Source organism: Arvicanthis niloticus, chromosome 10 (genome assembly GCF_011762505.2).
Source record: "Arvicanthis niloticus isolate mArvNil1 chromosome 10, mArvNil1.pat.X, whole genome shotgun sequence".
Classification (NCBI taxonomy): domain Eukaryota; kingdom Metazoa; phylum Chordata; class Mammalia; order Rodentia; family Muridae; genus Arvicanthis; species Arvicanthis niloticus.
The window spans coordinates 12497558-12522846 of NC_047667.1; positions in this window are offsets into that span (position 1 = coordinate 12497558).

Here is a 25289-nt window from a genome sequence, read left to right on the forward strand (position 1 = left end):
AAAATCCAAGGGGGATGGCACCTGTGGAGGTTCACACCCAAGCTCCACACACATGTGCATACATATACACAGGAAACCATATACATGTATGCATACATGTTATTTCCTAGTATCCTAAACACATGATATGTTAAAGCATTTCTAACATTTGAGCTGATGAGATAGCTCAGTGCATAAAGTCACAGGTGTTCTGTCCCCAGAACCCACATTATAAAAGGAGAGAATCAACTCCCAAAAGGTGTTGTTTGACCTTTTTCATCTTTTATCTTCCAGATTTCCAGGACTATAGGTGTTGAAGATGGCAAAGCATACATGGATGCAGACATGGTATACGTACTTAGTGTTGTACTTCACATACATGGTGAAAAAAAATCTTAATTAATATTTGTTCTTTGACAGTTTTGCACATGTACACAGTCAATATTGATCTCTCTCACCAATCCCAAGCCTCTTAATTAGGTTCAACACCTTCCTTCTCTCCTACCAATTTTGCCCAATAGAAGAAAGTTTCCAAAAGCAACTTTCTCCATTTTCAACATCCTGGACATATCCCTTCCTGGTGTCTGTCACAGTTTCTTAGAATAGGAGGGCAACAAGAAGAACACTGCTCAAAGGTTACCAGTTAATCACAGAGCCTGGATCTCTTACCATTTTGATATCTGAAATACTTGAAAGATACAACTTTTGGGTCTTTTGAGGATTCACTAATGAAGCAAGTCTGGTGGTTAAAGCCCAAGAGTTACTGATTTACAAGTTCTTTATATGATGTTATTATTGTTGCAGGGATGTGAGGTTAGCTGACTTCATTCTGGAGGACAGGCAAAGAATTCACTGTCTGGTAGAGACAACAAAACAAAGAATGGACAAGGAAACAACCAAATGAGACCACTCAGATACAAAAAAGTCAATTGATGAAGGCTGACATATTCTATAGATAGGAAACAAAACCCAGAGTCCTGGTCTGTCCAGTGGGGGGGTGGCTCTGGGTTCTCTTGTTTTTCTTACAGCCATCCTCAAGTGTTTGTTTTTAAGTAGGCTCTTTTCTTCTCATAGACTTTCTCAGGAGAAATGAAGTAGTCACCTTAGGAAGAAACCATCTTAGGAAGTAGCCACCTTAGGAAGCCATTCTTTTTCCCTATCTGCCTGTACTCTTCCATCACCCCTCTATCAAATGAACAGTCCCATCTCTCTTTTTATTTGTCCTTTGAACCTTCTCTTTACCTACTGTATTATCTTCCCAGACACTGATCTACATGGCCCACATGTCTGAGTCAGATCTCATTTACTGGTCCCCTCTTCTGCTGTTTTCTCGCTATCTCGTTTAAAATCAGTCTGTCTTGATTTCCAAAATATATTTTTCTCTAATGTTTTTTTTGTCAACCAGCACTTATTATTTTTCATCTTAACATAATATTTTATTTGTATTTGCTCATTGTGTGTTGGACTGGGTGTGCGGCTGGTCATCCAGTGGCTTGCTTGAGATAAGGCTGCATGGAGGTCAGCCCCTTGCAGTGGGTGGGAGAGTTTCAAAACCATCGTTGCGATTTGGACAGCACTTGAAAGAAAAAGTCAGAAGAGGAGAAAGAAACTTTTCTGAGTTAGGCTTCAGCAAGCCAAGCTGACCTAGCCAGTCATCATGGGAAGGGGGGTGTAGGTGTCTTGGCTTTTAGGGACTCCAACTACAGGGCAAGAATTCTGAGGAGGAGAAATGCATTAAGGGAATCTGCTTTCCCTGGGGTGGTTCCCTAGGCAGGTCTTTGACATGCCTCATTAACTATAAACAAAAAACAGAAAAGAAAGAAAAAGGAAGGGAAAGGAAGGGAAGGGAAGGGAAGGGAAGGGAAGGGAAGGGAAGGGAAGGGAAGGGAAGGGAAGGGAAGGGAGCACCTAAAGGTAGAGCCATTATTTACATTTCCTTATATTACCCCCTGTGAAGAGATCCTAATTCACTTAAAAAAAATGATCTTCATTACTCAGTAACCATCCAATATCAGTAGCTCTGCAGAAATGGGTGTGGGCTAGAAATCCTAGCCTGGCCCATGTCAGAATGTAGATTGCATTGATCTTGTACAGATGCTTCAATGGTTACCCCAATTACTATTGTTAATAAATAACACTTTGTTTATTTAATTTACATATTTGTACATGGCATGATATTTAGGTTAGTGAAGGATTCTAGCCCCTGATTTGAGAACCATATTAAGGGTTTGTTGAGGATATCTTCTTACAGAAACTTGACTTACATCTCCAAACAATGATAGGCAGGCACACCCGTTGAGTTTTAATCTTCGGTTAATAGTATAGGGTTGACAATGAAGACAATATATTATGTACTTAATAAAAACAGGAAGTGGCACTGTTGGAAGAAGGCATAATGTTCATTTAAATGCTGCGTTATGATCAGGGAAGTGCATGAGGAATGCAATTAGATTAGTGTGCAATTATGGATTCTTTTCCATTTCACTTGGCTGTTTGTCGAGTGGTCTTTTGATGGTGAGCAAATGTACAGCAGGAGACTTATTTCAAGTCAACAGAACTCACAGAGTTGTTTTAAAGATCAAAACTTTGCCTTTGAACAAGCCTGTTGATATAAGACACTAGACAAAAAAGGGCCTGAATTCTAGATGAGTTGAAGAAAAATACATAATTATTGAATTTGTCCCTGAGAGTCAGAGTGCCTCTTGTAGATTCTTGGTGCCATGGATAAAAGAATGATAAAACAAACCCAAAGGAAACTAGAGAGTAATTTATTTGAGTTAGAGAAAAAAAGGCATCAGAGTAGGCAAACTGGAAATCTTTTCCAGTTTCATTTCTGTTTCTGTGATAAAATATGTTGGCCAAAAGCAACACATAGGAAGAAAATATTTATGGGATTCACAATTCCAGGCTTTGGTCCATCATTGCAAGAAAGTCACAGAGGCAGGAGCTTGAGAAACCTTGTTATATCACATCTATAGTCAAAGGCAGAGAGAATTGTGAGGGTTAAAGTTATGCTTAAAATTTAAATTTCTGTGCTTTAGAGAGCTATGCAACAATATATGCATCTTACCTGTAAACCACACTTGTTCATGTAAGATAACAAGCTAAGTGTTTTCATTTTTTGTAAACAACATTGGCTGCCTGAATTGCACAGGATGTGCTTGATGGCACGTAGGTGGGAGGTAAGTAGTCAGGAAGCCTGTCAGAGTATAGCTTGCCCTTGATTAGATGACAGCAGGAAAGATGTAGCCTGGAGGGGTTTGCCTTTATAAGCAACTGATTAACTAATATAATCCATGGCTATTTTCTGAAAACTCTAGGTATGGAACTGGCTAGTGTTCATTGTCCTGGTCTGTATTTTAAAAAGCTTGCTTCAAATTTGACTCAAAATTTGAGATGGTGGACTTCTTCTCACCTTGTGCTATTAACAACAGATATATGCCTTTACTACCTGTTTACTTGCTGCTTAGCTGCTGTTCTTCATTCTGATATAGTTCACAGCCTCCTGCTCAGAGAATGGAGTTTTTCCAACTAAAATACATAATTTTATATCTATCAGAATATTACTGATCTCCACCTACTTATGGCTTTGTGTTGGCTAATGCCTTCAAGTAGATACCTGAAATTCTATATTTAATTCCCTTTCTTGCTTTTGACTACCCACTCTCAGTACCCATCTCTAAGTACCCAATCACAAGAGCTTTTCATGTTCCAGAATTCTAGACTGGAAATTGGAACCTATATTGTTGTGGGGTCCGATTCTATCAAACATAATTCAAACACCAGGTCAATACAGATGACAAAAATTTATTGTAGTTAAGCTGCTACTGATCTATCATGGCCTCAGAATAGACTCAGGATCTGTTTTTTGACCTCTGAGGCAACATTGTACATTATCATTAAATGATGAAATCATAAAGTAAGGGGGGGGCATGGTGGGCTGTAACATTGTCCAATCATATATTGACATAACAGGCTGAGCAAGTGAGTTTCCATCAGTCAGGATAAGAGTTGGTTCCTGGGCCTAAGAAAATGATTGTAGTTTGACTCTACCAGCAACATAGAGAAGGTGTCCTTGAGATGCCTGGGCTCAGATAACTGCTTCCTAATATAGAAGCTGTTTAGCTATTTGAAAGTCCCCAGCTCCCCTAAGGCCCAGGACCTTGAATTTTATTTCTCCTTATGATTAAATGGAGTCTGAAAATGAAATGGTAGTACTCAGAACATTTCTTTAGCTTGTTCCCAACAATATAATTTTCCAATCATCTTCCTATGATTCACATATACAAAAGTGTTAGCATTGTCAAACGACAAAAGACTGATCTTTAAGGACAAGCCATCTCTTCTGCCCCAGGAATACTCAGTCTCTCATCACCATGTGTCACCATAAATGTGTACTGAATAGTAAATATGTTATTACTGGTAATATCACATAGATTAAAAATGGTCAAAATGGACCCATAGTAGAACTGGTTATTATTGTCATATAAAACTAAAATCTATATCGATACAGTATCTTGGTTGTTAAACAGGACTCCTCTGAGATTATAGAGGACCTTGCTTAACCTTATCTCTTGCCCAGAAAGGATTGTTTGCTGAGACAATTCTTTGAGAATGTCTATCTCTCAAGAGTGTCTGGCTCACTTTGGGCAAACAGATTCAGATAGGGGAAACGACAGATGTACAGATAGTCCACTGTGACTGTACCAGTTTCCTCATTCACAAGCCCTTCATTCCCACGCAGAAGGTCCCAGACACCTTTTTCCACGGGCAGACCTCTCCATTCTCATGGGAGAGGCTGTTCCTCACTCTGCTGAAGGTCAGACATTGCTCTCTTTCTGCCTCCTGCCTCTTCATGCTGCCTCAGAAATCTAACATGTATGAAAATTGAAATGAAAGGTCAAGTACCTGGCTATCTCAACAGTTACATAATGAAACATTTTTAACCTTCTCTTTAAAAGACACACACATATGAGTGGCTTAGAAAGTAAAGATGCATTTCAACAGGAAGACCTTAGTTTGATGTCAGGAACCCATTGCTGGCAGAAGAAAATAAGAGTCCCCAAAGTAGTCCAATATTTACCCCACATGCGGACACATGTTCAAGCGTAGAAACAAAGCCACACCCACCCAAGCCCCACTATCCTACAGGCGTGCTAGATAGAGTCTAAATCCAGTACATTGTATATTTTTCTAAATTTATTTTTTCTAAGACATAACACAGATGAGGAAACGCTGAGAAAGAAGTTGTAAAGCCGATGATGTTTGTCACAGTGTCCAACAGAAATTAAACTTAGAAAATCTTCACTGCTTTGGGTCTATGTGTTAGTTTGTGATCCACATATTGATGGTACCCAATATTAATATCTAAACTCCACATGCAAACATATACATAAACACATTAGAAACAGATAAGTGTTGCTCTCTCGGAAGGAACAATTCATTTACTTCAAAAAAAAATAATCAGATGATGATGGGCTCTGAGCATAACAGAATGCCTTTAGAAATCATTTCCTTGACTTTTTCCTTTTGGTCAGCAGCGTTTGGTACTACCATAGGTCTCTGAGCTATTCACCTTCTAGTTCCTGGCTACTCAGGAAGTTATGGTGCATGGGTTCTATCTAGTAGCTTGGGTCTCAAGTTAGATAAGTCATTGGTTGTCCTATCTCACAAGCTCTGAGCCACTATTGCCTAAGTCCATTCTACAAAGAAGCTTTCTCTGACAGCTAATGGGAACATATATAGAGACTCATGCCCAAACATTACTTGGAACATTGGGAATGCTGGGGAGGACAGGGAGACAGTGTTGCAGGAGCCAACAGGGTCAAGTATAACAGGAGAACACTGTCCACAAAATCAATATAGCAGGATGGACAAGGGGCTCACAGAGTCTCAAGCAGCAATCCCAGAGCCTGTATGCACTAGATCCTCTGCATACGTGCTATGGCTCTTTATCTTACCATGTTTGTGGGACTTCTTACAGTGGGCTCTGACTCTTTTGTCTGCTCTTGGAAACCCTCTCCTCCTACTGGTTTGCCTTGTCCAATCTATCCAGATGAGGGTTTGTGCCTTGTCTAGTGCATCTTATTATGTCATGTTTGATGGATAATCTCTAGGAGGCCTGCTCTTCTGTGAAAGGAAACATAGGAGCAGTGGATCTAGATGAGGGGAGATGGGAAGAGTGGAGGGACAGGATGGGAGGCTACGGTCAGGTTGTATTTATTGTATGAGGGAAGAATAAATTAAAAAGAAAGGGAGTTGAAACAGAATAAATAAATCGAGACCTTAGAGCTAGGAGATGACTTATGATGACCCATGTTTGATGTCTAGAAGTCATGTTTTATTGTTTTTTAAGCAGAGGCAGAGGCAGAGAGGCAGAGGCAGAGAGGCAGAGAGGCAGAGAGGCAGAGAGGCAGAGAGGCAGAGAGGCAGAGAGGCAGAGAGGCAGAGAGGCAGAGAGGCAGAGAGAGAGGCAGAGAGAGGCAGAGAGAGTGGCAGAGAGAGAGAGGCAGAGAGAGAGGCAGAGAGAGAGGCAGAGAGAGAGGCAGAGAGGCAGAGAGGCAGAGGCAGATTGCAAGGGCTCTGTAATGAGTTGGCCACATTACCAGTTATTAAACTTGTAATTCCAGGTGTAGTGAGAGACTGCAGTGTCTCAGGAAAATAACATGGAAAACAATCATGAAAGAAATCTGGACATCATTCCTTGGTTTTACAAAAACAGGCACATGCATGTATCTGTACACCCATGAACATCTATGTGCACACAGAAACATAAAAAAAACAGTGTCTTGACTTCAGGCATCTGTACATATTTCTGTCTTGACTTCTGTGGAATTCTCTTTACTTTTCTGTAATGCTGATTGTGTACGTGTACATTCTAGTTATGTCACCTTCATACCCTCTTACCTCCCTCCCAGTTCTGCAGCCTCTTCCTCTGAGTTCCTTTTCCATATTCACATATTACTTTTGCTATGGGACCTACCTATTTGAGACCTGTTCTGTATATAAAAATAGATTTCCTCATTCCAAGAGTCTTCTTTCCTTGTTTCTGGCACCTAATTGTTTCAAAAGAGACACACTATCACCAACTGTTTATTTGTAAACATATAATTTTATTAGGAAGACAGTGACAAATTTTAAAAGTAATGCAGCCAATTTACACAGCTCTAAATTTGTTCCACAAGTGTACAGTTATTTATATTACAAGTAAAATTCCCAAGGAGATCCACAGCAAGGCTAAAGAAAAATGTTTAGTAAGAATGCTTATTTCTTAGGGAATAGTTACTTATTTGTCTCCTGAAATTTAGAGCCATATAACTGCTACCACAACAGACTAAAAATTAAAAAAAAATCAAATATTTTGTCTTTGTATTTTACATACTTAAGGCAATATATCCACAATTATATAGAGAGACATAATTCCATATATACATAAAAATAAATGCAAATGTTTACATATATAGAGAGAGTATTTAGGACAAAATGTCATAGAATTGATAATGTGTGGGTGTGAGCTGTTCATATAAAAATTCTATGAAAAAAGATTAAAGAGTTTATTTTTTTAGCAAAAATGTGTGCACTGGATGCTAGAATTCATAATTTAAAAAAAGCACAGGACACTTGATAAATTTAATTTTATACTAATATAAATTCTCACAAATTCTATAAACTTCATGCTTAGTGACTTGATTTTTCTTTTTAATGTATGCATCATTCTTTAACTTGTAAATCAATACTATAGGAAGAAAATGGCTATTTTAGTAGCCAATTTTATGGCCATTTTAGTGGCCAATTTCACAGCTACTTTAGCTCTTATCGTCATAACCTGCTTTATCTGGCTGCTCTGCACATTGGCAGTTCCTGTTCCCAAGCCGTTCCTGCCATGTGACCAAGTTGCTGCTTTGTTTTTCTTGACACTGTGGAGTCAGTGACCTAAGTCATTTGCTGTTACAGTCTTACAGGAGACTGCAGATAATGTTCATAAGATAAAAGATTATTTCTTAATTTTCTAATATATGAGATCTATCTATCTATCTATCTATCTATCTATCTATCTATCTATCTATCTATTTATCTAGACATAGAGACAGAGACAGAGATAGTCGATATGGGGGTTGCATGAAAAACAGGTGCCCACAGAAACCAGAACATGCTTTTGAGTCCCTTTGAGTTACAGTTACAGATTTGTGTTTGTCTTTTGATGTAGGAACTGGAAATTAAACTTGGGTCCTCTGCAAAAGTCCTGTTGTCTCTTAACTATGGAGCCATCTCTTCAGCACCAAATAATATTCTAATATTTTAAAGATGTTGAAATTCATCTTAAATTTTTATAGACCTTTACCACAAACTCAGTGCATATGAAAGACATGAGTTTTGCGCACCAATAGCCCTGTGTTGTGTAGGTGAAATGGTGGAATTCAGCTTCATGACTACTGTCTACATGATATTTCTTTGTAGCATACCAATTCTGTTTCATCTTCCTCTTTGCCCACACCAAATACCTTTCTAATTATATATTATTTATATGTATATAATACATAAAATAATAAAATATAATATATAAAATAAAAGTTTATAAAATATAAAATAAAATAAGAGTTCTCTCTATAGTATTGTATATTAGATATATTATTTTTTAAAGTGTGTGTGTGCATTCATGCATGCAGGCATATGCATGCATATACACAATTATAGGTGCATGTTTGCATGCCACAATGACAGTGTATGTGTGGGACACATGCCTATGGGTGAGAGTAGAACGCTGCATATCATGCTGTGATGTTGTCTGTCTTGTCTTTGAGAAAGAGTCTCTAATTTTACTTGCTGCTTGGCTGGTGAACAAATCCTCAGTAATTGTACAGGTTCACTCTTCATCGCACTTGACTTACAGGTACACGTGTGAACGGACAGCTGACAGATTTCAACATGGGTTTTGTGATTTTGAATTTGGGATGTCATGCTTATATGGCAAGTGCTCTCATTCTCTGAGACGGATTCCAAGACTTTAATTCTATATTTAGTTCAGCACCAATAACAGTATCTCTTCGTCATTGTATTTAACATTCTCAATGTATGCCCAGTTTTTATTTATTTAGATTGTATGTTCTTATACATACTCCTGTGTTCACTCTGTTTTTTCTAAGATCAGCATTACTTAAATTCCTATCTCAATTCCCATTGGCTATAAGAGTAGAGGGGAATGTGAATTAATGATTCAGGGTATATCCTGCTCTTTAGGAACTGGTATTCAGTTTGACAAGCATCGCAGAACCTATAATCCCAACACCAAGATATCTAACACCCTTACTGGCCAACAGAAATACTCAACTCATATATAATACAAAGTAAATACATATGCCAACTACATTATCTTAGGAAAAAGACTACAGCAGTATCAAATATCCGTAAGTACCTCTCCTTCCATTCTTGGCCACAGCAAGGTCCATAGGACAGTAGTTAATAATGGCAAACAGTTCTCAGCAGTTATATTTATATAGTTACTGCCAATAGAGGTTTGTCTTTTTACTCAATGATATTGATTTTCTCTTGAGTTGTATTTTTCCGTACAGCATTATAGGGGTGGTTTCAACTGGTTTTTAAATTATTATTTTCACTGGCATTTCATTTAAACAATAACATAATCAATTACCTAGCTCTCTTCCAAGAAACTGAATGCAATATAATCAAGTAGAACTGAGCCTATAAACATGGAACGCGTTGACCCAACCTGCATAATTTTAGAGCAGATCCTGTGCCAATGTTTTTTTTTCCTTTCTCCAGTTTTAAGTAAAGAAAAAAATGTATATTTAGTAAACATACGAAGGATGACAGTTAGATTTATATACAAATGCTGAATAGTGTAAAATGTCACTTAGGTTTTGAAATATGCAGTATAAATTAAGGGCAAAAGATTTTAAATGATGGGAATGTGGAAACTATGAATTTACATTTACTACACTTTTATTTATTAGTGTTCTAAAAACTTCTTGTCTGTATGCATGAGAATGTCCTGCATTTGTGCCATGTCACAAGTGTGACTATCAGAGAACAATCTGAGGAATCAGTCCCCAACTTCCTTCTTGTTTGAGGCAGTGTTTCTTTTTCTTATCTCTTCACAGCTGCACAGAGCAGGCTATCTGACCCTGCAGTCTTCTGGGGATTCTCCAGTCTCTGCCATGGCTCTCTCCTTGGGGATGCTGAGATCACAGACATGCTCTGCCACATCCAGCTCCAGACATCCTCATTCTTGCACAGCCAGCATGGCAGCCACTGAGTCAGCTCCCTAGCTCATTCTCATTTTAAGGTTACTAAAAGTACTAAAGCTAATATGTGCCACGAAGCAACAAATTTTAAGCTGTGTGGTCGTGGCACATGCCTTTAATCCCTGTACTTCATCAGACAGAGGCCAGCCTGGTCTATCAAGTTAGTTCTAGAACAGAGAGGGAAAACTACACAGTGACATCATGTTGCAACAAACAACATACAAATACTCATGAATGCATGCACATGCGCACACGCGTACATACACAGACACACACACATATTTTTATAATTTTATTTCATTTTTACCTATTTTTGTATACTTGATTATTAGTCATGCAAATGATTTGCAGCTACTTATTGCCTCACTGGAAGAAATAGGTCATTAGGACAGGCCTTATTGGTCACAGACCAGCCTTGGCTCTGGACTGAGTTCCTTACCTGTTTTCAGACCTCCAAGAGAAGTAAGTGAGCATCTTATGCTCCTGGGCTGCATCTCTGTGCCCTCTGCCACCATGCTTCCTTGCTGTGTACTGCACTGTCAAACCCAGGGCCAGAAGAAGCCCAGCCTTCTCTTGCTCTGCAGGTACTTTGTCATGGTGATATGAAAATTAACAAGTCAAAACAAGCAAAAAGCATTTTTACAAATTTTCCTTGACTTGATAAACTAAATTCATGTCCATTGTCAAACTACAGTAAAACAGCATCCTGCCAGGCTCCTCCAGTTCATGTCTCAAGCTTGCACCTGCTTTGTTCCTGTTGGCTTCAGTTCTATGAATTCATTGAAACAGCTGTGTCCCTTCCTCCCTGGCCCCAACTCCTTATGATGATTTTTAATCTCCTGAGTGCTTCTTTGATATTTAACAGCATTATCCCAATGGCCTGCGGGGTGTTTCCTTTTGAAGATTGAAGATTGAAGAGGCAGTTAATTCCCATTAAGATCAAATTAGAAGCCTGTGGTCACCCTGCCCCAAAACCAGTTCTTTCTTATTGTTCCCAAGCTCAGTGGAAGCTTAAAGCACTAGTTACTACCTGCCATGCTCAGTGTATGCTCACCTCATTTTTCATTTTTAAATGTTGTTTGAAATTTTAACAATTACATTTCTTCCTTGCCTTCTTTCACTGAACACCCTCCCATTTTCCCTTTTCCACATTCCTTCAACCTCATGGCGTCTTCAACTCATGTTTATTCCTTTTATGCATGTTACCTAAATTCATATACACATTCATCACATGCACCTGTATTAATGTTAAAGTTTTCTACATTCCCAATTTCATGGAATTACCCTGAATCTTCAAAGTCATGAGTAGAGTATCTTTCCATCTCTTTGTATCATCTGATTCTTCCATTTTCCCTTATAAAAGAAAAATAATGTGATTACATTATGTTTAAATTCAGGAATTTTTAAAATTTGAATATCACTCCTTATCTAATCATGTCTGAAAAATTCCATTTGTTTTATAAGTTAGCATAGTCAGGGGATCCAAGCGTTAGTATGAACACAGGGGTTAGTATTCAGTCTCTAAGAGGCAGCCGGATAGCTTTTATCCATGCAGTTAACATAATCCCCAAGGTTGTATCCTCTCTTCCTTTCTCTGCTATATATTGGCATCTCTTACAGATATACATGTATGCACATATCTCTCTTTGTGTGTATATGTATTGCACCTGTTTGTCTATCATCTATATATTTTTATAAATGTACATGTATATATGTATATGTGCCTGAGTTTAATTTCTGCTGTTGTGATAAAGAGACCCTGATAAAAACAGTTCATGTCACCTTCCCATTTCATAGAGTAGTGTGTCACTCTGAAACTTCAAACAGCTAGTCAAATCCATAATTAAGAGTAGAGCAAATATATATATATATATATATATATATATATATATATATATATTCATGCTTATTTACTGCTTGTGTGTACCCCAGTTGATTTCTCCACTTCTTCATAGCTTAGGACTCCCTGTCCAGAGAATGAGTTGGATCTAAAGTGAGCTGGGACTCCCCATATGAATCTCATAGCAATCATCTAAGTGCAAAATTAAAACTACAACCACAATATGTTTGTGTATGTGTATTTGTATGCATATGTATATGCACATATGCTATGTGACATGATTATTGGGGAGATATAAATATCTACATTTCAAATAGGTAATCAGTGACAGAACAATGTATGGGTACCACTAAAGTCCAATTTGATGAAACACTGAGTGTCATTGTGATTAATTATAGGTGTGGAAATTATTCAAAGATAGCTACATCACCAAAAGCCCACCCAAACATAAGTGGTAGTTCACAAAAGCTGCAAACCCGGAGCACATTGCACACCCTCCAAGCAGTTCAACAGGTAGAAAGGTGTCTTTTTTAGGTAGTTAAGTTAGTCTGAGCCTCTTTCAGAAAGCTTAGCTTTCCTGAGAGAGCCTCTCAGCAATGCTTACAGCTTATATATGCTTTGAGAGGAAGGGGCCTGGTGAATTTGATTGGTTTCAGGAATTTCCTTGAGTTATTTGAGTTGTTTTCTTCTTGAGTTTAATGAACTTCCTGCTCAAGTTTCCTGTGTCTTAATGAGCTTCTTTCCAAGAGAGGTTTTAATCTAAGAAGAAACTGCTATGCAATGACATGTGTGTATGTGTGTATAAACATTTGTGTGTCTAAATGTGTGTGTATAGATGTGTGTGAATATATGTGAAATATATATATATAATGTACAAATGTACATGTGCTTATTTTTGTTTATTTTATGCATATCACACTGCTAACACATAACTATTTCTATAAAAGGCATATTAAGTGTTATCTCAGCCAATTTCAGTCTTTTACTGATTTGTCATCATGACTCCAGACTTTACTGGGAAAATCAGGAATTGAGTAGCCAAAGCCTTTCTAGTGAATCCTCACAGGAAGACCTCTCATTGTCACTTTCCCTATGCCCTTTACACTGGCTTGCAGTTGGCTCTATATTCTTAATACTGTCAGGCACCATAAGGCCATGTGTAATCTCAAAGAGCTTGTTGCAAAGCTTTGTGTGAAATTCTGTTTTCCATTACCATTGTCATTTAAATTCTTAATCCAGGTCAATTTTCTTTTTTTTTTTTTGAACAAAAATTACTTTTATTTATTAAGTTGTTTTTCTCAGGTACATTGTTACCACAGTGGAAAGCTTGTTAACAGGATTACTAGTGTCAGTTACATTCTTTCATATTGCCATTAATTCTGTTTCAGTTCTCATGAACTCTTGACAAAGTATATAAAAATTTTCATTTTCAATAAAAAGTTACCATCAATGTTTTATCCAATTTTCTTATTTAAGAACCTGTCTACAGCCAAATGTTTCATTTTGAGGCACATTTATTTAGCAAACAGTAAAGACTGTATAGCAACAACAAAATATTCGTATCACTTACAAGCATTTGTTCTAACAAAAATTTGACTTTCGTTTCCTTTATCTATATGAACTTTTACAGTCTTTTATTTTGGGAAATAATTACTCTAATTCTCAGTATAACTATTTAATCATAGTTTTATATTGTATTATTGTTTGGTCACAAAGAAGTTTGCAATCATTTTTCAGCACTTTTAATGGTTGGTCTAATTCATTTCTAGAACTATTTCCTTCTGGTGTATAATAACAATTTATTGTGTATTTGTTCATTTTTATTGCTAATTCTGAAACATAATCCTTTTTTATTAGATATTACAGATTTTTGTTGATATATTTAATATAGGTACTAAGAGCTATCTAGCCACCTATAAGAGCAGTTAGCAAGTCTGAAATAGCAGCTTGTGTTCTTAGTTGTTGAACACTATCTACAGCTCTCCCCCAAATTTTTATCAATTATTTTAACAGTTAACTAAAATTTGATAAGCAAAGCTCTTGCAAATAAAATATAAGTAAATGAGATAAATTTTGTTGAAAAATTATTAGATGATTAATAGATGGTACATAGATAAGTAGATAGATATACATACAAAAATATATATTAATTTATAATGTGGTTCTATGACTTCACTTTCTTCTTAACTAATAAGTGATACCTTGTGAATGATTTCCATAATCTAAATAGTAAAAATATGTAGGAAGAAATTTGCAGTAATATCACTGATCCGAGATGGTTGATATTATTGAGTCACTAGCAGAAAACAAAACACCAACAAAAACAAAAGCAAGAAAAAAGTAACAAAAAATCAAAAATAAACAGGTAAAAAATAAACAACCCCCACAAAATAAACAAAGCAAAACTAAATCAAACCAGCCAGACAAACAAACAAAACAGTAAACAAAAAAATTAGAGAGCACAACTTTACCCTGAATTTGATGGGGAATCTAATTCAATCATATGCCTTTTTCAATTCAAGGGCAATGCCTTGTCAATCAATATCTTTCTAATAATTTCTTTCCAGCTTCTACAAGTCTAACATGAATTCATTCCATCTATCTAGGGTTTTGTTCATTTTATTGTCAGTATGAACATTCACATTTTTGAGCAGATGTACATAAATGAAGCGGACAGTTATAGTCATCATTTGTGCTCCAGAATCACTCTACCTTACTATCTGACACGGAGGTCACTCAGTGACCTGGGTTCACCTAATAAACTGACTGGATGACCAGCAAGCCCCATGCATGTGTTTGTCTTCATTTCCCTAGCACTAAGATTTCAGGTGCACACCACCACAAGTGGTTGTTTGTTTTGGGTGATTTATGGGGACTGGCCTCACATCTTCATGCTTACCAGACGAGTATTTTATTGACTATTCCATCTTCCTGGCCCCAATTTTTTTTATTTCTTTTATGTTTCATGTAGATATGGTCCCTTGGTATCTATTGTGTACTCATGACACTGCTAACAATTTAATTCTTGCAAAATAGCCATTAATAGTTATGTCGACAATATCTTTCTATCAAGCAGAACTCAGCTAGAATGTTGTCTCATGTCAGGGAGACATAACCTCCTCTCTTTTTACCCATCCTGTATTAGATTCCACATTGTACTTTCATAGTACACAATGACTGATTTGATTAGGCTACGGAACGATTTCAAAAGTCTCCTTGATAAGTATGGTATATCATGGTGGTGAGTCGTTCACTCATTTGACAGTTTTTTGCAGTATAGAAGATTAAATGGGGAAATAAATTGTAGTGTGTTTTGATATTTTCAAACTTGGAAGACTGTATTTACATTTTAATTATAACTATCATTATGTCACTGGATACAGACTAACTTCACACTTATTTTGCTTGTTTACATCACACTATGTGCTTTGGGGCTCAAGCCAATTTAATCATAGTTGCTCTTAATTTGTAACTGGTACAGAGGTATTCATTTTCAAGATATTTCATAAGCTATAAAAAATAATCGTCAGCTACAACTCTGCAGCCACAGATACTAACGTTATTGAATATCATCAATCTGAGTAGTTAAGTTAACCCAATGGACATGTGCTTTCCAGATATGTAGGCAATCCTTTTCATCTTTTTTTTCATAATGGTTTATTGTTCTGCATCAAAACATTTATAGAGTTTGGCAGGTTACATACTCACACTATCAGTCATCAGCCCTACTTATTTAACTTATTCATTATTTGAATGAGGTATGTCTATATGTTTTATGTTTCTCATATTTTTATCTCCTATAAAAATCATATATCTAGGAACAATAAATGAACTTTTAAGCAAATGGAATTGCATAGATTGCATTTCAGCTCCTTCCAGATCAATGATATATTTGAACACAACAATACTCTAACATTATATAATAAAAATAAACTGAACACAAGAGAATGTCTCCTAGTTTTCCAAGAAAATGATGAAATCAGTTTATGTTCTCCAAATCTTCAACATTTTGAGTGACATAGCTGGGTAGAGATGAGATATCATCAGGGTGAAAGTGAGCTTACTTACAGGTTTTGAAAACAAATGGATCCCTGATCTGGAAAACTCACCAAACCCCAAGCTTATTCCAAACTCAGGACATAAAATTCCACTAATACACACCCTGAAAATCTCTATTCTGGAAAACGCCACAGCCAAGAAACCCTGTATCAGCCTGCCTTCCATTTAGTTATCAACTGCTTCTTGCCAGAACAGAATTATCAACTTTCTTGTGTCTTTTCCAATAAATGTCCTGTGTGGGGTTTGTTGTACAGTGTGATTTTGTGCTATTCCTTGGCTCCCGACTGACAGGATACTTTTCCCTTCAAAGCTACAACTTGTGCATTGGGAAAACTTTTCTCATCAGAACTGTAACACATACATAAAGTAACTTCTTTTTTTCCAAGTCCTCAGATTGAGAGTAATTTTCCATTGAATTCCAAATTCTGTTTTTGTTTTGCTTTTAATTTTTAATTTCCTTTATTAATTTGTAAGAATGTAGTGAACTTCCAGTGGAAGACCCAAGTTATTTCAAATATAAATATACAAACATATTGTCTACTTTTTTCAATACCGTTCTTCTCTCTGTCCAGTTTTAATATTTTAAGACTCTGGAGATTTTAAAAGTTCTTTCTTCTACAATGTTATACAAATATTCCAGAGACAAGAATAAGAATAGAATCATATTTATCACCTTGCAAAATACTCAGGTCTAAGTGGATCAAGGGACTGAACATAAAACCAAATACACCAAATCTAATAGAAGAGAAAATAGGAAAGAGCCCCAAACTCATTGGCAGGGGGGAAATATCTAGATAAGAGCACTAGTAGATTAGATTCTAAGATCAACAATTGATAAATGGGACCTCATAAAACTAAAAAGCTTCTGTAAGGCAAAAGATACCATCAATAGGACAAATCAACAACCTACAAATTGGGGAAAAGAAAAACAAAACAAGACAAATAACTTCACTAATCCTACATCTAATAGAGGGCTAATATCCAAAATATATAAAGAACTCAAGAAGTTAACATCCAAAAAACCAAATAACCCAATTTACAAAATAGAATACAGAGCTAAACAGAGAAGTCACAACAGAATTTCTATAAGTGCCGAGAAGCACTTAAAGAAATGTGCAAAGTCCTTAGTCATCAATGAAATGTAATCAAAAGGACCCTGAAATTATACCTTATACCAATCAGAATGGTAAAGATCAAAGACTCAAGTGACAGCACATGCTGACAATGATGTGGAGAAAAAGGTACACTCCTTCACTGCTGTTGGTATTGCAAACTGGCAAAACCACTCTGGAAATTAATGTGGTGGTTCCTCAGAAAACTGGAAATAAAACAAAACTGGTTTCCTAAGTAATATTCTTACAATGTTATAACTCAATGTTAAATAACAACTATTGCACATTGACAAATACAGGATAATATTTTAATGATTTGTTTTTCTCTTTAATAATGTATATATGTATATGGTTGTATGTGCAGGTTACTCACAGCCTGAAAAAACTCTACCAAATCCCCAGGGGTTGCAGGTGAGTATTATCCCTGCAATGTCAACAGAAGCAATGTTGTAGTCCCCCAAAAAGCTGCAAGTTCTTATAATGGCCAAGGCATTCCTCAAGAAAAAGGATGAACTGTTTTCGGATCATTTCAAACTTATCTTGTACCACAATGGAATACTATTCAGCTATTAAAAACAATGACTTCATGAAATTCACAGGCAAATAAATGGATCTAGAAAATATTATCCTGAGTAAGGTAACTCAATCACAAAAGACCACATGTGGTATGTACTCACTGATAAATGGATATTAGGCAAAGAGCATGGAATACCTATGATACTACTCATGGATCACTTGAAGCTCAAGAGAAAGAAAAAACAAACAGTGGATGATTCAGTCATATATCTAAACCACACAAAGACACAACAAAAAAGAGAATTTCAGACCAATCTCCCTTATGAATATCAATGAAAAATACTGAATAAAATTCTTGCAAACCGAATTCAAGAGCACATCAAAACAATCATCCATCATGATCAAGTAGGCTTTATCCCAGGAATGCAAGGATAGTTCAATATATGAAAATCCATCAACATAATCCACTATATAACAAACTCAAAGAAAAAAAACCACATGATAATCTCGCTAGATGCTGAGAAAGCATTTGACAAAATACAGCATCCTTTCATGGTAAAAGTCTTAGAAAGAACAGGAATTCAAGGCCCATACCCACACATAGTAAAAGCAATATACAGCAAACCAGTAGCCAACATCAAACTAAATGGAGAGAATCTTGAAGCAATCCCACTAAAATCAGGGACTAGACTAAGCTGCCTACTCTGTTCCTATCTATTCAACATAGTATTCGAAGTCCTAGACAGAGCAATTACCCAACAAAAGAAGATCAAAAGGGATACAATTTGGAAAGAAAGAAGTCAAAATATCACTATTTGCAGATGATATGATAATATACTTAAGTGACCCCAAAACTTGCACCAGAAAACTTCTAAACCTGATGAACAACTTCAGCAAAGTGGCTGGATATAAAATTAATTCAAACAAACAAGTAGCCTTTCTCTACTCGAAGAATAAATAGGCTGAGAAAGAAATTAGGGAAATGAAATTCTTCACAATAGTCACAAATAATATAAAATACCTTGGTATTTATCTAACCAAGCAAGTGAAAGATCTGTATGACAAGAACTCCAAGTCTTTGTAGAAAGAAATTGAAGAAGATATCAGAAGATAGAAATATCTCCCATGCTCATGCATTGGCAGGATTAATTTAATAAAAATAGCCATCTTGCCGAAAGCAATCTACAGATTCAATGCAATCCCCATCACAAGTCCAACTCAATTCTTCATAGAGATAGAAAGAGTAATATGAAAATTCATTTGGAATACAAAAAACCCAGGATATTGAAAACTATTCTCCATAGTAAAAGCACTTCTGGGGGAATCACCATCCTTGACCTCAAAGTGTACTACAGAGCAATAGTGATAAAAGCTGCATGGTATTGGTACAGAGACAGGCAGGAAGATCAGTGGAATAAAACAGAAGACTCAGAAATGAACCCACAGACCTATGGTCACTTGATCTTTGAGAGAGGAGCTAAAACCATTCAGTGGGAAAAAAAGACAGCACTTTCAAGATAGTATGCTAATTCAACTGGAGGTCAGCACATAGAAGAATGCAAATCAATCCATTCTTATCTGCTTGTACAAAGCTCAAGTTCAAGGGGATCAAGAACCTCTACATAAAACTAGATACGCTGAAACTAATAGAAGAGAAAGTGGGGAAGAGCCTTGAATACTTGGGCAAAGGGTAAAGTTCCCAAATAGAACACCAATGGCTTATGCTGTAAAATCAAGAATTGACAAATGGGACCTCATAAAATTGCAATGCTTCTGTAAGGCAAAGGACACTGTCAATAGGACAAACTAGCAATCAACAGATTGGGAAAAAATCCTTACCAATCCTACATCCAAAAGAGGGATAATATTTAATATAGGCAAAGAACTTAAGAAATTAGACTCCAGAGAATCAAATGACCCTATTATAAATGGGGTACAGAGATAAAGAATTCTCAAGTGAGGAAAACTCAAATGGCTAAGAAACACATACAGAAATGTACAACATCCTTAGGCATCAGGGAAATGCAAATCAAAACAACCCTGCTATTCTGCCTCACACAAGTCAGAATGGCTAAGTTCAAAAACTCAGGTGATAGAAGATGCTAGCGAGGATGTGGAGAAAGAGGAACACTCATCCATTGTTGGTGGAATTGCAACCTGGTAAACCACTTTGGAAACCAGTTTGGCAGTTCCCAAGAAAACTGGATATAGTATTACCTGAAGACCCATCTATACAACTCCTGAGGATATACTCAAAAGATGCTCCACCATATAACAAGGATGCATGTTTCACTATGTTAATAATAGCCTTATTTATAATAACCAGAAGCTGGAAAGAACCCAGATGTCCTTCAACAGAGAAATAGATACAGAGAATGTGGTACATTTATACAATGTAGTATTACTTAGGTATTAAAAACAATCAATTCATGAAATTCTTAGGCAAATGGATAGAATTAGCAAATATTATCCTGAGTAAGGTAACCCAATCACAAAAGAACACACATAGTATGCACGCACTGATAAGTGGATATTAGCCCAAAAGCTTGCAATACCAAGATACAACTCACCAACCATGTGAAGCTCATGAAGAAGGAAGACCAATGTGTGGGTGCTTCATTCCTTCTTAGAAAGAGCAACAAAATACTCATGGGTGCAAGTATGGAAACAAAATGTGGAGCAGAGACTAAAGGAGGGGCCATTCGGAGACTGCCCCAACTGGGGATCCATCACCTGTGCAGTCGCCAAAAGCAGATGTTGTTGTGGGTGCCAGGAAATACACCCTGACAGGAGCCTGATGTAACTATCTCCTGAGAGGTTCTGCCAGAGCCTAACATATATGGAGGATGCAGATGCTTGCAGCTAACCATTGAATGGATCACTGGGTTCCCAATGAAGGAATTAGAGAGAAGACTGAAGAAGCTGAAGGGGTTTGCCACTCCATGGGGTGAGTAACAACACTAACCAACCAGAGCTCCCAGGGTCTAAACTGCCAGCCTGGGAACACACATAGAGGAAGCTATGGCTCCAGCTGTATATGTAGTGGAGGATGGCCTTGTTGGGCATTGGTGGGAGAGGAAATCCTTGGTCCTGTGAAGGCTGGATGCCCCAGTGTGGGGCAATTTGAAGGGGCAGAGTGTGTAGGTGGGGGTACACCCTCATAGAAGCAGGAGAAGGGAAGATAGTGTTTGGGGGGCATAGGGAAAGGGGATGACAGCTGAAATGTAAACAAATAAAATATCTAATACAAAAACTAAATTAAAAAAACCCAAGAATTCTAAGAAATCAAAGAAAGCAAAATGAAGTACCAAAAATTTTAGTTGAAGGATAGGGCCACTTACCTATCTCCAAAATTTTAACCCAGAATTACTCTTGCCTAAATGAAATACAGAATAAAAGAGTGAAGCAAAGACTGAAGGAAAGGCTATCCAGACACTGCCTCACCTGGGGATATATCCAACATGCAGACACCAAACCCAAACACTATCGTGGATGCCAAGAAGTGCTTGCTGACAGGATCCAGCTACAGCTGTCTCCTGAGAGGCTCTGCCAGAGCCTGACCAATGCAGATGTGGATATTTGCAGCCAATCATTCGACTGAGCACAGGGACCCCAATGGAGGAGTTAGTGGAAGGGCTGAAGGAGCTGAAGGGGCTTTATCTGGCATCAACAGGAGGGGAGGCCCTTATTCCTGTGAAGGCTTGATGCCCCACTAAGGAGGAATGCTAGGGCTGAGAGGCAGGTGTGGGTAGGTGGGTGGGGAAACACCCTCATTTTAGCAGGGTAAAGGGGGATGGGATAGGGAGTTTGCAGAGGGGAAATCAGGAAAGGGGATAACATTTGAAATGTAAACAAAAAATATCCAATTAAATAAAAAAAAAACTTATCTTTTGTAATTTATTGAGAAGGTTATCCTGATACTAAAATCATCTCATGAAACAAGGTGTGAATGTATTTCCTGTGAGTTTTGAGATAACATCTAAGCCCCCGTTCCTCATTTAGGCTTTCACACTCTGCTGCCCTTCATTTGTGAACTGAAAAGGGAGCACCTTTCTCAGGAACAGAAAAAGATGAAAGATATTGATAGAGTCTCATTTTGCACAGATATGTGTTCACATATGACCTCCACAAAACCTTTTGCAGCTGCTGAGTCTTCTGACTTGGTTTATTATATACCTCCAAGCCTTTGAATGACCACATGGAAATATGGACCTATACGTCAGAACATTATTAAGTAAAAATTACATGTATTTCTTTATGTGACAGGGTCAGGTGTGGAAGTCTGGGAGTTGGTTTTTTTCCTTTGACCACATAGAATCCAATGATTGAATATGGTCACTGGTTTCTCTGCACTTACCTTTACTCTCCGTGAGCTATTTCACCAGTCCAAGTTCTAATGTTTAAAATAGATTATTTTAAGTACTCAAAAGAGGCTAAATAATTTTCCAAAGGTACGCAGTAAATAAATAGTAGAAGTAGAAAGTAATGCTATATCAAATGCTTCTTAACATCGGCAAGTTTCTGTTTATAGTTGAAGCTTTTAGTATTGTATACTAACTATCAATAATGTATGTAATATACTTTTTGATGATTTTGATGATGGATTTTTCCATGGGATCAGCTATGTACTTGTGATAGTAACCATATATATGTATCTGCATGATGGCTCAAAGTTGATTTTGGAATATGCTTTAATTGTTCTCTGTCTTATTTATAAAGGCAAGCTCTCTGTATGAAATTAGACATTGCTAAGCAGGCTAGCATAACTAGCCAGTTTATCCTGGAAATGTCATGTTGTATTTCATGAGTTCTCAGATTAGAGGTGCCTTTGTTCTGGAGTCCATACTTAGGTTCAATTGCTTTTGTTTGAGCTCTTTACCCACAGAGTTCTCTCTGCTGCTCCCCTGACTATTTTTATTAGATTTTTTTCCTCCGATAAATAAAGTTGTAGTATTAATTATAAAAGCAGTCATATTTCTTGTTACTAAAATGTTTATTAAAAAAAGAATTAATACTTTCAAAGGCATCTTTGAATCCAGATAAAATGTGGTACGGTTTAACCAAAATACACATGAAAGCTAAAACTTCAAGTAAATGGCCAAAGGCACAAAGATAAAATCAATTTTGGTTGTTTAATATATATTTCCAAATCTCAGGTTTTGAAAGGAGCTGCTGGGAAACTCACAGATTTTTTTGTAGTTGTTAAAGGTTAAAAGCAAAGTGTGTGACTTTGGGCTATTCTTGCAGTGGCCTTTCCTAACTGTACAAACCCATGTGCAGGACTGTACATTTTAGAGCTTGGATGAAAGAGTATCCTGGCAATCAGAAGCCAAGGAATGCCACAACATCACATCACATAATACAACAAATCTCATACAAGAAATGTATTGGATGGGAAGAAAAATCAGGAATGTGGCTGCCTCTACTCAGGTGAGAAGCTACAGAAAATTGAGCTGTCTGGAACAAAGGGTTTTCTTGTAAGAAAGGAGGGAGATTTCTATGGTGATCTGTGATTGGATTATGTGACATGACCTTGGAGCAATATCTGAGATTAGTGAATTTTTTTATTCCTGTTTGGCAGGGCCTGGGCATTCTTCTTATTCCCAGGGATGGTATTGGTCATTGCAGCCATTAGGGAAGTCTTGGAACAAGGTCTGAACAATGGAGATTGGAGCATGGGGAGTATCCGCTTCTGTACCTCAAGGGTCTCAAGGGGTCTTTTGCAAGCAAGAATAGTTTAGGAATCTGTTCACAGGAGGTCTCCAGAGTCATGGCTTACAAGGAGTCTATGAGTATGGCAGAGACAGTCCTCCTGCCAGCTGAGTTGATGTGAACAGCAAACAAAGACAAGTGAGAAAAACTGCCACTGTAACTTCTTTCTTCTTCTAAACCATAGTTCCCTTGGTGGCCTTGTTTATAGAATGGGGATGTGAAAAATGGAAGCCAACTAATTTTAAAATATTCTTATACAGATTTATTTATTCTTTTGTTTTGTGTGTGTGTACACATGCACATACACATGTGAGTGTGCCTACCACAGCATGCATGTAAAGGTCAAGGAACTTGGGGCACTCATTTCTTTAATCACATGGGGCCCATGTGGGTTGTCAGGCTTTGGCAATATGTAATGATTATGTGGGTTGTCAGGCTTTGTAGCAAGAGCTTTTATCTGCTGATCCATGGCATTATACTTTGGGAATTCATTTTTACTTTGTAAATAAATACATACTCATTTTCCCAAGTGGTAGATAGTAAATGCAGCACTAAAAAAATATAATTTTGCCTTATTAATTTAAGCATTGCTAAAGGAGAATATATGGAAGTTAGAAAGAAATCAGAATGGAAGTTTTCCCCAACCCCCGACTCCCTAAGAGAGATGCATTTAGAATAATGAGGCTCAAAATGCCTTACAGAAGCTCCAGCGAAATAAGAAATTCCTTTGCTCAAATGATGGAAGGATTGGAACAGTCATCTTGATCTGGAGAATGCTTATTATTGAGCTTCATTTTGACCCGAATGTCTTAAATCCACCATCGAAGTCACCTGGCACAGAGCTTCTCACAGGGAAAGGATAGAAAAGAATAAAGCTCTCTTCTGGGTTTTGAGCCCTGACAAGGGCTGGGTTCTTTCTTGCCTAATTCAGAGAGTTGAAAGTCCTGGCATAGGGTTGAAACCAAGGAAGACCAGCCTTTATATGCTTAAGAAGAACAAGGAGGAGGAAGAGGCAGATGAGGAGGAGAAGGAGAGAGAGGAGGAGGAGGAGAAGGAAGAAGAGAAGGAAGAGGAGTAAGAGGAGGAGTAAGAGGAGGAGGAAGAGGAGGATAAGGAAGAAGAAGAAAAAGGAGAGGAGGAAGAAGAAGAAGAAGAAGAAAAAGAAGAGAAAGGGGAAGGGGAAGGAGAAGACGGAAGAAGGAAGATGGAAGAAGGAAGAAAGTAGATGGAAGAAGGAGAAGGAGGAGAAGGAGGAGAAGAAGGAGGAGGAGGAGGAGGAGGAGGAGGAGGAGGAGGAGGAGGAGGAGGAGGAGGAGAAGGAGAAGGAGAAGGAGAAGGAGAAGGAGAAGAAGAAGAAGAAGAAGAAGAAGAAGAAGAAGAAGAAGAAGAAGAAGAAGAAGAAGAAGAAGAAGAAGAAGAAGAAGAAGAGCAACAACAACAAAATGACCAAAAAGTTGGCTAGAAAAGAAGGAAGCCTTTTCAGTACCATGGAGAGTGGTTATCACCTCTCTGAGGGACCCAGAGAATCTGATCCATGGTGGGTCACTCTGGAGGGAGAGTGAAGCAACATTTAACTCCACGCTATCTTCTCTTTGTATTTATTTCTTTCCTCCAATTTACTTTCATTTTCTTCTTCTTATTTTGTTCTTTCTTGTTCTAATTTTCCTTTCTCTTTCCTTCTTCCTTTCCTCCTCCTTTACTCCTACCACACTCTCATTCTGAAAAGAAACTTCTATGTTTGGGTCACTGAGAATTAAAGAGCACAGAAAGCCTTACTCTGTGGCATCCCAGAATCTGCAAACTATTTGA